We start from the raw sequence: 15010 nt of genomic DNA, 5'->3' as shown, positions 1-15010 counted from the left end.
GAGAAGGTCACATTTGCCATGGAAGACACTCGTTTGCAGTAAGGATAGGGAGAAAGCCCCATAGTGGCTGCAGAGGTGGCATCACCCCACATGTCTCCTGGCAAGGGAACACCTCTGTATATGGAACAGGTCAGTACAATTTAAGGGGATGACCCGTAGGACACCAATGCAAAGGCCAACCAGAGCCCCAGCAATGCTGGCACAGATGGAGACCTCCCACTGGTGCTGGGAGAAGAGGAATGGTCAGGGAGCCACGGAGGGGACAGCCCAACCCGTTTTGGCCAGGCCCCACAGAGCCAAGGATGTGTGAGGTAGAAGAGCCCCAGAAGTCGAGCATAGTTTGATCACATAATTAAATTTTTTAGGCTTTGGGGATTGAGATCACACCGGTGACCTTCACCCTGGTATTTCTCCATTACCTACAGGACTCTTCAATATTCATACTAATCTCTGAACAAAATCCTTGGGCATACAAGGATTCATCCATGTCAACATCTGGCTGGCAAGCTGAGCCCATGTGAGCTATGTATATTTGCACATACTATATAAAACTGAATTTTTTTGGCTGGAACTATTAGTTTCCTATAAGCAGGCCACCAAAAAGCCATCTTCACTTAAGTCCCATGAGGGAATCCAAAATAGAAGGTGTTCTAGAACCACCTCCACTGCTTCCAGTGATCCCAACAACTTCATATTTCACCCCTTCTCTTCCCAGTTTCCAAAATCCATGCAGAAGTTTAGCCAGCCAAGCAGACCTGTGGCACATCAATACTGGAGATCTTCAGGATATCTCTGCTACAGCATTACTAGGGAAGGACTATTTGCTTAAGGAGGTAAATAGTGATTACAGGTGCCACTCATTTGCTCCTCAAGGTGTGGAAGCCTAAGTATCTCCTGTGCCCTTTGTGAATCCATCCCGGTGAGTTTTTAAAGACTGCTTATACAGCACAGCAAATATCATGCATCTCCCAACAAATCCATCCCTGCAGGTTAACTCCAGCCTCCCAGAGCCTACATGAAGCACTCCGTACCTCAACAACTTAGTTTACGTACAGATACGATCTGGCAAAATCGCAAATTATGAATCAGATCATCCCTCAGTGACCTGAACAGTTGGATGCTACTGGTTGTGCTGGGGATTTGCTGCTGCTGCATGACCACGAGGATCCAACCCCAGTTCATGGGGTATTTTAAGTTAAGGCCATATTTTCTGTCCTCAGTTCCTCTATGGGCTTGTTGCTCAGGCTGAGCTCTCGATTGGCACGTGGTGATGAACAGGTTGAGTTCATGGCAGGGGGTTGGAACTACATGATCTTTAAGGTCCCCTCCAACCCAAACCATTCTGTGATTTCTATGATCACATCACCAGGACCACGCCCCAGGGCTCTCCTATTTCCTTGGAAACAGTTCTTGGCCCCCACATAAATGCCAACAGGAGCCCTGGCAGGGCCAGAATAGAGTTCAATGCCTTCTATAATTGAAGGGCCACGTTTTCACTTCGGTTTCCTCTTTCCGGCTCGTTTAAATTACCCAGCACACCTCCCAGTTCCAGAGTTTATATAAAGCTCCAAAAACCAGCAGCTCTGGGTCACTTCTGGGTGGCAGCTTGATGAAGTCAGCATGCTGCATGACAAGTGCCATCTGACGCGCCGAGCAGGTTTTGGCAAAGGGGGATCCTGGTGATAAATGGTCAAATAAACGTAAACAATTAGCAGAGCTACATCAAAGGCACCGCCTGGCTCCAGATGGTGTTTTGAGGGCTTCATCTACGCACAGAGCAGGGGCAAATTAATTAACCACAGGCAGGCAGGTACCAGACAGGAGACTTTATAGGATGGCCACACCTGACCACAGTCTTTTCTTTCAGCCTTATCCCCCACCCCTATTCAAGCAGCTCCTTGGAGGCCTGGAGCTTGAGGGGTTGCTCTGGGCACCATCTCCCTTATCTCTACTGAGGTTTCAGAAGATGCTGCAAGGCTGGAGATGCTCAATATCATTTTTTTTTCCTTGAAACCCTCAGAGGTCCCTGTCTACATGATTCTGCATAGCCTTGATGCTCTCCTGACCATGCTCCAGATGATGTTGCTGGTGCATATCTCCCCTCCATATGTATCTACATGCACACACACACACACACATACACATATACCTCAAACATGCATGGGAGGGGGGAATATGTTAAATGAAACAGATGAGTTTCCAGTCATCTTCTGCAACCACCCCACTCTCATGCAAACTCATTCTGACTTCAAGTGACACAATCCCCCTCCCCTGCCACCAAAAGGAGGGAAAAAAAAAAGAGAGCAGGAGGAAAATCCCCAGATTTCCCCAGACATCCACACGAGAGCTGGTCTGGCTGAGCATCAGGTGGCTGGTCCCTCCAGCAGCTCTGACATGAGATGGATGAGGGGCCACGAGGTATGTGACATCACTGGTGGCTTTTCTGCCCATGTGTTTGCAGCTGCTCTCCTCCACCACCTTTCCCTTGTGCAAGATGCCCAGATCCTGCTGTAAGGAGTGATATAGGATAACTATATATATATATATGAATGATATATCCCTATGGACACACGACATTGCAACCCAATGAGCACATCAGTGGTGGGTACCTCCTTCCAGCACGGCCCTAAAAATATCCAAAAAAACCATTTCCTTCCATTCTGAGCTCCCCTGGGAGAACAGGCCAGCCCCTTCCCTCACTCCCGTCCTGTTCTTCTTCAGAGCCAGAAAAAGGAAAAGAAATTAAAAAAAGGCTCCTATTGAACGGTGCGCACACACTGGGTGGGTTCGCTTCCTGACGCCAAAAAAAAAAACCAACAAAAAACCAAACCAACAAAAAACCACCAAAAACCAACCAAAAAAACACAACCAACCACAGCGGAAAAATGTGCCCAGCTTAACCATGGAAAACTGGTTTGGCTGCCATCCTTCTGGAGTGGACGGGATTGCGAGGGACTTGGATGCGGATCCGGGTGAGGCTGTCACCAGCCTGCGAGAAAACACCGCTCCAAAATAAAACACTTTTTTTTTTTTCTTTTTTTTTTTTTTTTTGGAGGGCTCCAGAAAAGCACAGAGCGAAGGATGGGGATCCAGCCTCCCCCACTCCTCTCCTCTCCTCTCCCCTCGCCCCCAGAGAGAAAGCCACCGGTGGGAGGACTTTGGGAATAGAAATAAAAGGGTCAGAGCGCTCGCACATTAAATGAGAAGCAGATGTGTGCCTGCTCGCCAGCCTGAGTCACCGCGGGAGGGTGGGGAAGGGGGGGTTATCGCTATTTTGGTGCTGGGTGTGGGGTACAGAAAACAATGTGAGGAGAAGGCGGTGCAGTGTTTGAGCAGGCTTAATATCGGCTTGGGAGCAGGTACAGGCAGGCTCCAGGAGTGGTGGGGTGGGAGGCTCAGCTCGGTGGTGGCATTGGCAGCAGCTGCGCTCCATCCCCTGCCTGGGCAGGACTGCTCCTCCAGACCCTCCCCAGCCTTCCCCACAGCATCTCAGAGCATCCTCAGTGGCACACATCCCTGTTAGGGCGGGTTTCTTGCTGGTCCCCATTATATCTCCCAGTATCATCCATCCAGGAGGAGCCCCCAACCATCCCCATGCATTGGCCAAGACATGAGGCATCTCCAGACTCACACCAGCTTTGTCCTACCTCTCACAAGGCCACCTCAGGAGCTAGTACCTCTCCAAAGCACAGCTTGCTCTGGGCCAAGCCCCATAACACAAACTCAGCCTCACCTTTCAGTTCCCACCGTGCCCTGTGCTGCTGACACTGTGTTGCCATTCATTAGGCTCACAATCCCACAGGTATTTAGGAGAGAGGTACCTCAGATTGGTCTATTTAACTCTGGCATAACCCAAAATATTATATTCCTGCTTGACTCTCGTGAGAGCCTTTGCAGCCTCATTGATTTGTAATTGCCATTTCAGTCCTGGAGCTCTAAGCACACGAGACCCCGTGCTACGCCTGGGCCAGAACAGCTCCAACACAGACAGGAGGTGGCTTTTGGATAGACATGTTCATGGATAGTGCCTCTGCAGAGCATCTAATCCTGCAAACCCAGCCTGCAAAGACACGGCCCTTCCAGCACCACCACCCCATTATCTGTACCATGGGCAGAAGGCTAGTCCTGGGCTTGGCCCATGCTGCAGCAGTCAACCCCAACACAGGATGAAAATTCAAGACCCTGCTGCACAGAAGAGACCAAATCCACCCAGATTTTACCTGAGAGTGTCTCCTCCAAGTGACCTACAGCCCGTGCCCCATAGAAGAGGGGAATTAGGCAGAATGGGTGAATATTGTGTCTCCCCACCCTTTGCTGTGCTGAGGGGGACTTTCACGGATGCTCCATCCCCGGAAGCAAGGGGTAGTGGCTTTGAACTACATCAGACTAAACAGAAGGAAGAAATTTTTTCGTGATAAAGGTTGTGAGACACTGCCACAAGTTGCCCATACAGGTGGTGGATGCTGCATCCCTGGAAACACTTAAGGTCAGGCTGGATGGGGCCCTGAGCCCTGGAAGGTGAAAGGTGTCCCTGCCCACGGCAGGGTGTTGGAATGAGACGACCTTCAAAAGTCACTTCCAACCCAGACTATTTGATGATTCTGTGATTTCATGACCATTTTTTCTGCAAGCCAACATTTCTCTGAATCATATGTCCTGACCATGATGAAACCCCAGCGAGATGCCATCACGTCTCCAATCCTTGAGCTGGGCCTTTCTCGTGGAATTACTGCCAGGTTTCAGCACAGGATGGTCAGGGAAGAGGGATGAGAGTTTCATCCAGATTTTTTATATGTAAACCAACCAGCTAATGAGCTCTCTGAAGACCACAGGTAATATATGAGCATAACCTTATAGTGTGGCCCAAGCACTGAATATCCAGAGGCAACTCCCTGTCTTCCGGGGATGATTTAATCCAGCTCTCAAGGTTGCAGAGCAATTTAACTGAAGATCAGGGGTCAGATTCAGATTTCATTTGTGCCTCAGCTCCTTCTGTGTGAGAAGTCCCTGGTTTCTCTGCCAACCTGCTCATAAGCTAAACAGCAGCTGAGTCCCCAGCTCAGCCCTGATCCTGCAAAGCCTCACCCGCCCGAGCAATCCGTGCGATCCGGTGGGGCCCACCCATGCCCAGCTTGGTAAATATAGTCAAAGCTGGTGGAGAACCAACAGAAAAAAAAAAAAATTGAACTCTCCCTGGAAGAAGAAAAAGAAAAATATCTACTGCTTAAATGTTTCAGCTCAAACACGTGGAAAAAAAGAATAATATTGAAAATCAATAGGATTAACTTTTCAACCAATGCTTCTGCAGGCAACCAGGGGGTTTGAGGAAGCAGGTCCCCCAGCAAAGCAAGCCCTACGTCCCAGCTGACTCCATGCACATGCCAACTCACAGTCTGATCTGATTTAAACCAGCTGAGCTGTAAATGAGGCTTATAATGGAATTGGCAAATGACCCTTCCATACAGCATCGCAAACCAACAGCACTCAAAAATAACCAGGGTCGAGTCAGGACTCAGCTCTCGGCCCAGGATGAGTGCAGGATCTGGGGGGCATCACGCCTTAGGCTACAGAAACAGCCCAAGCAAGCAGGGAGAACCCCCAGTTTGTCCTCTATTTAGAGGGATGACCCTTCCAAAAAAAAAAAAAAGAAAAAAAAAAATAGGGAAAAGGAGGAGAAAATGCAGCCCTGCCATGCAGAGAGAGAGAGTCTCTCCTGTTTGTGTTGGCCTATCCTGAACTCCAGACAGCTTCCAACTGGAACCCAGAAATGCTGATGGTGTTTGGAGTCTGTCTGCATCCCTCCCATGACGTGAAGAGGCATTCAGGATGATGGGCTAGGATGCTGGTAATTTTTTTTCCCCTAACAACTATATTTACTGTTACATTTTGAACTCCCCATGCTGTCATTACAATGTCAGATGAAATTACATGTGTGATAACCATAACATCAACGCATGCACAAGTTCACAAAGGCTTTACAAGGAAATATTTTTAAGGGAAGAGGGAAACTGCTCACATGCCTGAACTCAAAGGGGACGTCCAAAGGAGTCTCTGAATTACAGGGTACTGGCTACAGTCTGAACTTGGCCTTGCTGGAACTGAACAGATGGATTTTACGCTTTTTTGGGGCTTTGCTGGGCAAAACGTATTTTTATTTATCCTGGTGTAATTCTGGATTGACTTCAGGGATTTAACTGATGCTATTCTGGACTTGCACCAGCGCGAAGAGGATGAGGATGTTGCACTGGTCTGCAGGACAGAATTGCAGAGTGTTCTGAATTCCACGGAGCTTCTGTGCTGGAACTACCACGACAATCACAGAATCCCAGAATGCTCTGGGTTGGAAGGGACCTAAAAGCTCATCCAGTTCCGCCCCTACCACGAGCAGGGACACCTTCCACTAAATCAGGTTGCTCCAAGCCCCATCCAACCTGGCCTTGAACATTTCTAGGGATGGGATGGGGAAGCACAGCTGGTTTGTAACTTACAGGAAGACCTGTGTGGGCCCAAGAGCTAGAACAGAGACAGCTACACCACTGCAAAAGCATCTTATGTCAAGGTGGCTGATTCCCTTTCACATATATGCCCCTAAACAGCACTTCAAGTCTGAGGACAGATGCTCTTTCCCGATCCAAGATGTGCTAGAGTCAAAGGAACCCCAGCTTCTCATCCACTTCCAGGCCAGAGGCAACTGCTCCACACAGCTCAGCCAGCCTTTGAGGTTGTCACGAAAATCCCCAGTTTCCACTGGGAAAAAGCAGCAATCAGATTTCTTCCAACTGCAGTGGGCAGCTGGGTGAAGGGAACTCGGCTGGTGCTCCTGCAGTATGGTTCCAGCAGCACAGTCACAGAGGCAGCAACCTCCAGGGGAGAGGCATCATCTCCCACTGGCAGAGCTGGATGCATAAGGCAACATCTGTACAGCTCTGATTGCATCTGCTTAGGGGAAAGTGGTACAAGTATAACTAGACCAGTCTAGTTAAAGTGCTACAACTTCCTGACAAACCTACAGGATGTTACAGACCAACCTGGCAGTGCAGTGTGGCAAATGGAGCCAGGCTGAGAGAGAGAGGGTTGTTCAGCCTGGAGAAGAGAAGGTTCCAGGGAGACCTTAGAGCCCCTTCCAGTGCCTAAAAAGGAGCTCCAGGAGAGCTGGAAAGGGACTTGGGCCAAGAGTCTGGAGTGACAGGACAGGGGGGAATGGCTTCACATTGATAGAGGGCAGGGTAAATTTGAATATTTGGAAGAAGTTCTTGGCTGGGAGGATGGTGAGGGACTGGCACAGGTTGCCCAGAGAAGCTGTGGCTCTCCCATCCCTGGAAGTGTCCAAGGCCAGGTTGGACGGGGCTTGGAGCAGTCTGGTCTAGTGGAAGGTGTCCTTGCCCATGGCAGGAGGCTTGGAATCAGATCATCTTTAAGGTCCCTCCAACCCAAACTGCTCAATGACATCCACTGATATCCAAAAACACCTACAGGTGTTTTTGCTCTTATACCAAAAAAAAAAAAAAAAAGAAGTGCAGACATCTAACACAACAGCAACCCCAAGGATTTGTGGGTTGGGAAAGGGCACTGCACATGCATGGAGAACACATGGCTACCTCCCCATACTCTTCCCAGGGAATGGGCTTGATCCACCTCCTGAGTGAAGGACTGGGGGATGCTCTGTGCGTGTGTGTGTGTTTGGGCAATGACCTGAAGAGCAACAGCAGACACAGAATCACTCACACTGTCCTAGGACCTACTTTTTGTCTTGGGTGGGAAAACATCAGCATTTCACCCCACTTTCCCCACCATTTCCCTGTCTGCATTTTGCATTTCCTTCCACAGCACAAACGTGCCAGCCTTTGGTTAAATGCGTTACAGCTATTTCTCTCTCAAGGAGAGGAAAATTCACCAATTAAGGAGCTACAACAAAAGCAGACACCTGGAAACATCTACCTCTCCATCCACCCACCTCGCCTCCCTCCTCTGGGCCTTTCTAATCCACATTATGCTGTTTCATACGCTCAACACATGAACAAAATACCCCTTCGAAGCGTATTAATTTCTCTTCCCCGTTTGTCCGTGGAGACACACGGCAAAAAGGGGTGTAAATGAAATCTCTTGCATTTCATAGGGGTTTATACATATATATATATATTTTATTTTTTTTTTTCTTCATTCAGCCCTTCCTAGGCATGGGCAGGACCCCAGCAGCTTGCCAACAACGCACTTCAAAGCCGCACACCAGCTCTGGATGAAACACCAACACCGCAGCATGCCGGGGACTTTCCTCTTCCAAGCCGGTACTTCAAAATATTTATAAATGCACTTAAGCCCCGCTCTGACCACTGCCTCTGTTTGCAAACCCTGCCCTGAGATTCATGTCAGGTCGCGGGGAGTTCCGCTCGCATTGTTGGCATACCTGAGGAGAGGCAGAGGGACTCGCTCCCTGCACACAGAACAAAGCCCCGAGTTATTGCAGAGCTTTGCCCTCCACCGAGTGCAATTATGGTTAGAGAAAACCCTTGTTTATAGCAGAATCCTTCCAGTCGGGGAAAAAGAGATTTAATTATAAGGTAATGGTGCTGTGGGCGTGTGTGCGAGCAGAGCGCAGATGTGGCCACGAGCAGGGCTGCTCCCCCTGCCCAGGTGGTTGATGAATGGCTCCAGCTTTTGTTGGTGGTGAAAACAGGGATTTGGAGTCTTCCTCCACGGCTGCTGAAGGTTGAGCACTGAATCAGGGGATGCAAAGCATGAAGAATTAAATAAATAAATAAATAAATAAAAAAGCCAGGAGAGACACCTGCATCACCTGGCTAGGAATAACAGGAGGGGAGACAGATGGCCAAAATACCCAAACCTTTCCCTTTTTCCCTGAGTTATGGCCTTAGAGACAGGTTTGCTCAGGTAGGTCACGAGAATCCTGGAATGGTTTGGGTTGGAGGAACCATAAAGCTCACTTGTTCCACCCCCCTGCCATGGGCAGGGACACCTTCCCCTATCCCAGGTTGCTCCAAGCCCTGTCCAACCTGGCCTTGGACACTTCCAGGGATCCAGGGGCAGCCACAGCTTCTCTGGGCAACCTGGGACAGGCCCTCACCACCCTCCCAGCCAAGAATTTCTTCCCAATGTCCAATCTAACCCTGCCCTCTGTCAGTTTTAAGCCATTTCCCCTCATCCTATCACTATCTGCCTGCGTAAAAAGTTGTCTTCCATCTTTTTTGTAAGTTCCCTGTAAGTACAGAAAGGCTGAGGTTTGGTTCAAGCTGGGTTTGGTTTCCACTCCCCCTTCCAAATGGTATTGCGAATCAGAGCTCAGTGTGAGCTGTTGGCATTGTAGACATAGAGATGGGCTGTAGGACTTCATAAGCCCAAGAGCTCAATCAGACCCTTATAAAAAACACCTTTAGACAAAAAGGTACATTCCAATGACATTCAGAGCTCCTTGATGCTGCCTATGCCAAAGTACATGCTCATCAACTGCGTGCAGCAGAGAATATTTTTCTAGCCCTGTCTTTTCTTCCACTTATTTTAAGGAACAGAGTGTGGTTTCCCCTCCTGTGTTTCTCATATTTTGCTTAAAAATAAAATTTGAACCTATATCAAACCAAACAGCTTCTTGCCCAAGGTGGTAAGAAAAAAAAAAAAAAAAAAAAGAAAAGGCTCTTCTATGGTGAACCCATCAGGGAAAGGGAATATAAATCCCCCTGCGGATTTATTCCACCAGAAGCACCCAGCCCCCAAAAACCAGTGCAAAATTTGCAGTAGATCCTTCCTACCATGGCACATGACTTCTTGGAAACATATAAAGCATCTAATAGAGCGTGGTCTGATTTATACTTGGAGCAGGGCATCTTTAATGGCAGCAGGAGTGCGGGTGTAAATCTCCAGGCATGGAAAAATCAGACGCATCGCCCCAGTCCTCTGGATTCGCTCAGCTCTGAATGCCACTGAATAAAAATGAGGCTTTATGGTAAAAAAAGAGGGACATGTCCTTCTGCTGGATAGGAGAGATTTCTAAGGGCACAGTGCTATAAATAATCATTCAAGCCAGTTTGCAAGTGTCTCATGTAACCCGTGATAAGCCACAGAACAGGTATTGAGAATACCACGAAAATTATCAGAGGGCTGGAGCCCCTCTGCTCTGGAGACAGGCTGGGAGAGCTGGGGGTGTTCAAAAGAGAAGAGAAGGCTCCAGGGAGACCTTAGAGCCCCTTCCTAAAGGGGCTCCAAGAAAGTCAGAGAGGGACTTTGGATAAGGGTATGGAGTGACAGGACAAGAGTTGCTTCCCATTGACAGGGCATTCCACTTAGACAGAATGAAGAAATTGCTTATGCTGAAGGTTGTGAGGCCCTGGCCCAGGTTGCCCAGACAAGCTGTGGCTGCCTCATCCCTGAAAGTGTCCAAGTGTCCAAGGCCAGGTTAGAGGGGGCTTGGAGCAACCTGGGACAGTGGAAGGTGTCCCTGCCTGTGGTGGGGGACTGGACGCGATTTAAAGCCCCCTTCCAGCCTGAACCATTCCACGATCCTATGAAGACTCAGTGGCTTGAATTAGAAGTGGAGCTGTGGTGCCCTCTCATCAATCACACCTTTCCAAAGCCTGCCCTGTTCACGTGCACAACCAGACACCTACAGATCCCCCTGGATGTACACAAACCCCCTGCCATCCCACCCTGCACATGGAGGGGCTATGCACCCAGAAGGAGCCTCCTCTCCCTGCCCTTTCCACTGGTGGATCACGGGGACAGTTGATGTATGAAAAGGGACAATGCCATGCTCACTCCTCCGCCCTGCAGACAACCCATCCCTAAGATCTTATGCCCATCCTGGCTCCAGAACAACACAAATAAATATGAATATCCTTGGGAGTAAGCAGGGATAGGTGGCAGTGAAGCATATGGGTGCCTCCAAAATCCAGTTTAGTAATTTCTCTTTATTGCAAACTGCTGCTCTTCAGACAGTGTCTGTCCTGTCTGCAGAGCAGAAACCCACCCATAGCAGGCATGCTCAAGCCCTAAATGACCTTCTTTATCCTTTGACCTTCACCAAGGGCAGGTCGCATCTCTGCTCTTTAGGTGCATTTGAGTGTGAAGACATTGGATAAAAACCTATGAGATAACAAAGAGGAGGCTGCTTGTGAAAACACACACTGAAATGAGAAAACAAAATAAACAACCAGTCCTAAAAGAGAAAACTCCTGCCATAAAGCAGATTTTGAGAGGAGAAAAAAAAAAAAAAGAAACGGTCATGCACTGCCCTGCTTTGCTAAACAGGCAGATGGGACTTGTATTTCTCTTCTGAAACTTTAATGGAAGGATATGATTCTGCTGCAAGCATATTTTATATGCCTGGCGATTAAAGAGGAAGGGAAGGGTATAATTTATAGGTTTGTGAAACACAGAGGATAGCTTTCTGGCTGCAATGTTTCATTATTTTCTTGTTATTCCTTTTATTCTTCCTTTTGCTCCTAGGCTTGATGGATGGGCAGCAGTGGAGACAGAAATCTTCCTGTTATACTCACAGGGCAGGTACTGAATCAGCAACCATGGTGGCTACACAAGCTGCACCTCTCTGAACAAGCCTGAGACAAAAAAGAAGTGTTTCAGTGTATCCCTCAGTCCCTATAGCACTTTCCAGCTCCTACAGCCACCTCACCCCTTGCTGGTTAGCAGGCTTCACTCTTTCAAAGAAGAGGTTGAGCCTTCATTGGTTCTTGATGTAGATGGCAATGTGACTTGGCCAAGCTCTTGCCCCACCTGATCCTCCAGGCCTTGCATTTTCAGGGACAATCTGCTCCTCACCCTTTGTGCTCTGCCAAGACCCTGGTACTTCCCACCCCTCCCACCTCAGGAAGAAGCAAGAACCACCTGTGTTTGCCTAAAGAGCCACCTTGTAGGCAAAGGCCTGGTGGTCCTGGTGGCCAAGAAGGTAGCCAAGAGTCAGTGGCATGGCCTTGCAGTGAAGATGGCCAAACACACACTCAGTAGAATTAACAAAAGTGATGCCCAGAGGTCAAGGGGAGTGATCTCTCTGCTCTATTCATCACTCGTGAGACCACAGATGGAGCACTGTGTCTAACTTGGGGTCTCCAAGCAGACATTGTCACTGTGGAGGCACACAGAGGGGATGAGGGAGCTGGAGCACATGAAGTGAGAAGAGAGGTTTGTTCAGCCCAGAGATGAGGATGTGAAGGGGGAATGTCACTTTTTCATCTAACTGCCTAATGATTAATTATAGAGAAGAAAGGAGTCAGACTCTTCTCAGCACACAAGAAGCCATGGACAGAAGTTACAGCAAAGCAGGTTTAGATCAGATGCAAGAAGAACATTTTCAGTAAGAGGCTGGTCAAGCCTTGAACCATGAAGCCAGAGAGATGTTGGCATCTGTGTCCTTGGAGATACTCAAAACTCAACCACACAAAGGCATGAGCCTGTTCAAGAGCAGGAACTTGAATCAGGAGTTTTCAAAGGTCCCTGCCACCAAAACCATTCCCTGAATCCATGCTCTGGTTGTGCAGATATGGAGCCAAGGCACAGAGGAGATGAAATAATACAACCACAGATATGCAGGGGACCTCTACCTGAGGTAGAGGCCATGTCTCCAGAGAGCAACCTAGAGCCTTACCCTCATTGCTTCGGAGTAAATTAAACCCATCACTACAGTCGTGTCTGTGCGTGCTGGGGTTTCTGGGGTCATCTGCTCCCCTGGTAGAAGGTTGTGCTTCTCCTCCTGCAAAATTCTTTCGATTTTTAATTTTTTTCCAACTTCAGGGCCAATTCAGCAACTCATCTTTGTGCTAAGACTGTCAGTGAAAGTGTCAACTGCGTGGCTGGTTTCTGTGATGTGGAATCATGCCCACCAAGACTTGGACCAGGACTATGCAGCCCATTTCACATAAGCCACCAACCAGCCCACACTTGGCAAAAGACTGAAGACAGTATCAGCCATGCCTGCATGACTCCTGGCTTTGGGCCATTTTTCTCCAGCCCTCTGAGCAGCCACGATATAAATCTTGCTGTCCTTTCACTGGTCTTTGCTGTGACAACACAATCACTTGGCTGCCCATGCCAGCCCCCATTGGGTGTTTGTCAGGGATGCGTCAGTGGAAAAATGAACTCTCTACCCTGGAGAGCAAGGAGAGCAGTTCTTCATGAAACCAACCACTGCTGCCCTTTCTCAGCTCACACATTTGCTGCAGGAGGAATTTGAGTCCTTGTCAAATCACTCTGAATATTTACCTCCACCAGGAGCAAATCCGTATTCCTCCCTCCAGGTGAATAAGCAGGAAAACCTTGCCCAGATAAATGCAGGGTAAGGGTTTGGTTTCCTCTCCAATGCCAGCACTCCCATGCCTAAATATCTCCATTAAATATGTGTGTGCATGTGTACACATCCTTTATTCAGAGCTATATTTGCTCTTTAGAAAGAAGACTGCTTGTCCCACTGAAACCAGAAAGGAGGAAGAAATTCTTTACACTGAGGGTGGTGAGGGCCTGGCACAGGTTGCCCAGAGAAGCTGTGGCTGCCCCTGGATCCCTGGAAGTGTCCAAGGCCAGGTTGGATAGGACTATAAGCAACCTGGTCTAGTGGAAGCTGTCCCTGCCCGTGGCAGGGGGTTGGACTGGATGAGATTTAAAGGTCTCTTCCAAACCATACTGTGATAAGTCAGCTGAGTCCTCCTATACACCCCAGCAAAGCTACAACTCCTGTCAAAACAAAGGAAACCATTCCCTGCATTGGTAAAATTTAAGCTCTGTAGCAATTTTTATACACTAGTTAAATGATCTTTTTTTCACTGGCTGAAACCCCTTCAATTGAATTACTCCAAACTCTGGTGATGGGACCCCACTGCGTGTTGGAGAGTGTGGGAACACACAATCCCAACAACCACCCATGGGGAGACCATGGGGCCAACAGAGGGGCTGGACACAATGTGGATTCAGCTCAGGAAGCTCACACAGTTATAAGACTATTAGCACGGGAGGGTGGAGACCTGCTTGTGTCCGGAGAGAGAGAAGGGAGCCCATCCCCTGCTGAAAGCTGTGGGTGGACGTATTGCACTTGGCCAGCCAGAACATTAAGGCAGGTCCCCTAATTTAACACTTCCCAATGGGAATGAGATGAAAAGAGCAATTCAGGGGGGTCGAGAGAGCCCAGGTAAAACACCATCTGGAGAAAACAGGGTGGGCAGGAGAGGCTCCTCGCAGAGGGGAGCGGGAGGGAGGCTTGGTGGGGGAAGAGGAGGACCAGCCCGTCGCACCAGCCACCGAGCGCTTCAAACACGGGGTGCAGATAAGTGGGATCACGGAGCAGGGTGGGAGGAGGTGAAGGAAGCAGGCAGGAGAGAAGATTACAGGAGTGCAAGGAACAACAAAGAGGAGGAAAACGGAGAAGAAAAAATTATGCGGGGCCTCGAAGGTCAGAAGAGTCAACTTCAAAAGGATTCCTTAAAGACATAAAGCAAATGCCTTCATATTCAATTATTTAGTTTCCACACAAATCTAAGTAGTATACAGTGGATTTTTGATTTTTTTTTTTTGCCTTCCAACACTCTATTTGGCACAAAGGGAAGATAAAGTGGAGGGACGATGAGAGATGTCTGGGACTCTTTGTTTTCCTAATGGACCAGACAGGGCTCGAGTCTGCACGACCCCCTTGCAAAGGACACGAAGTGAACAGAGGAGGCTTTCCAGGAGAAGAAGGGTGGGAATGAGCAGGACTTCTCCTTTCTGGAACTGAACAACGTTAAAAAAATTACCTGTTCAGCCCGAAACAAAATGTTTTCCCAAATTCTGGGTGTCTGTTTAATCAAAAACACAGCAAATGTTGAGTTAAAAAAAATCACGCTGCCTCTGAAAGTCAGGACTTCCACTCTGCAGATGCTGAAATGAAACGCTTCCCTTTTTCACAATTCCTCCATTAATCTGGCAAAACTGACCCAGATGCACAGTAGTTCTTTTGTCACCAAAAATTCTGTACTAAAGCATGTTTAGCTGAATTATCCCTCCCCACCGTACTTAAGGAAGC

At 48.5% G+C, this 15010-nt stretch overlaps 1 protein-coding gene and 1 long non-coding RNA gene across 8 annotated transcripts in view; one reads left to right on the top strand and one right to left on the bottom strand.

Annotated features, from left to right (window-relative positions):
* The window catches only part of ZBTB7C (zinc finger and BTB domain containing 7C), a 131818-nt gene that overhangs the window by 16126 nt on the left and 100682 nt on the right, over positions 1-15010 (bottom strand). The window lies entirely within an intron of this gene.
* On the top strand, positions 5782-13263 carry LOC127478305 (uncharacterized). Of its 4 annotated transcripts, none has more exons than XR_007907164.1 (3): positions 5782-5845; positions 8166-8285; positions 11455-13263. It is a non-coding gene; the product is annotated as an uncharacterized LOC127478305 (long non-coding RNA). The 4 variants fall into 4 exon arrangements; XR_007907165.1 differs by lacking the exon at positions 5782-5845 and adding an exon at positions 6333-6409; XR_007907162.1 differs by lacking the exon at positions 5782-5845 and adding an exon at positions 6347-6559.

This window comes from Manacus candei, unplaced genomic scaffold (assembly GCF_025592945.1).
Source record: "Manacus candei isolate 608988 ecotype Guabito, Panama unplaced genomic scaffold, ASM2559294v1 h1tg000059l, whole genome shotgun sequence".
Lineage (NCBI taxonomy): Eukaryota > Metazoa > Chordata > Aves > Passeriformes > Pipridae > Manacus > Manacus candei.
Note: the sequence above shows the minus strand (reverse complement) of the source record. Positions and strands in the feature narration are given on the sequence as shown.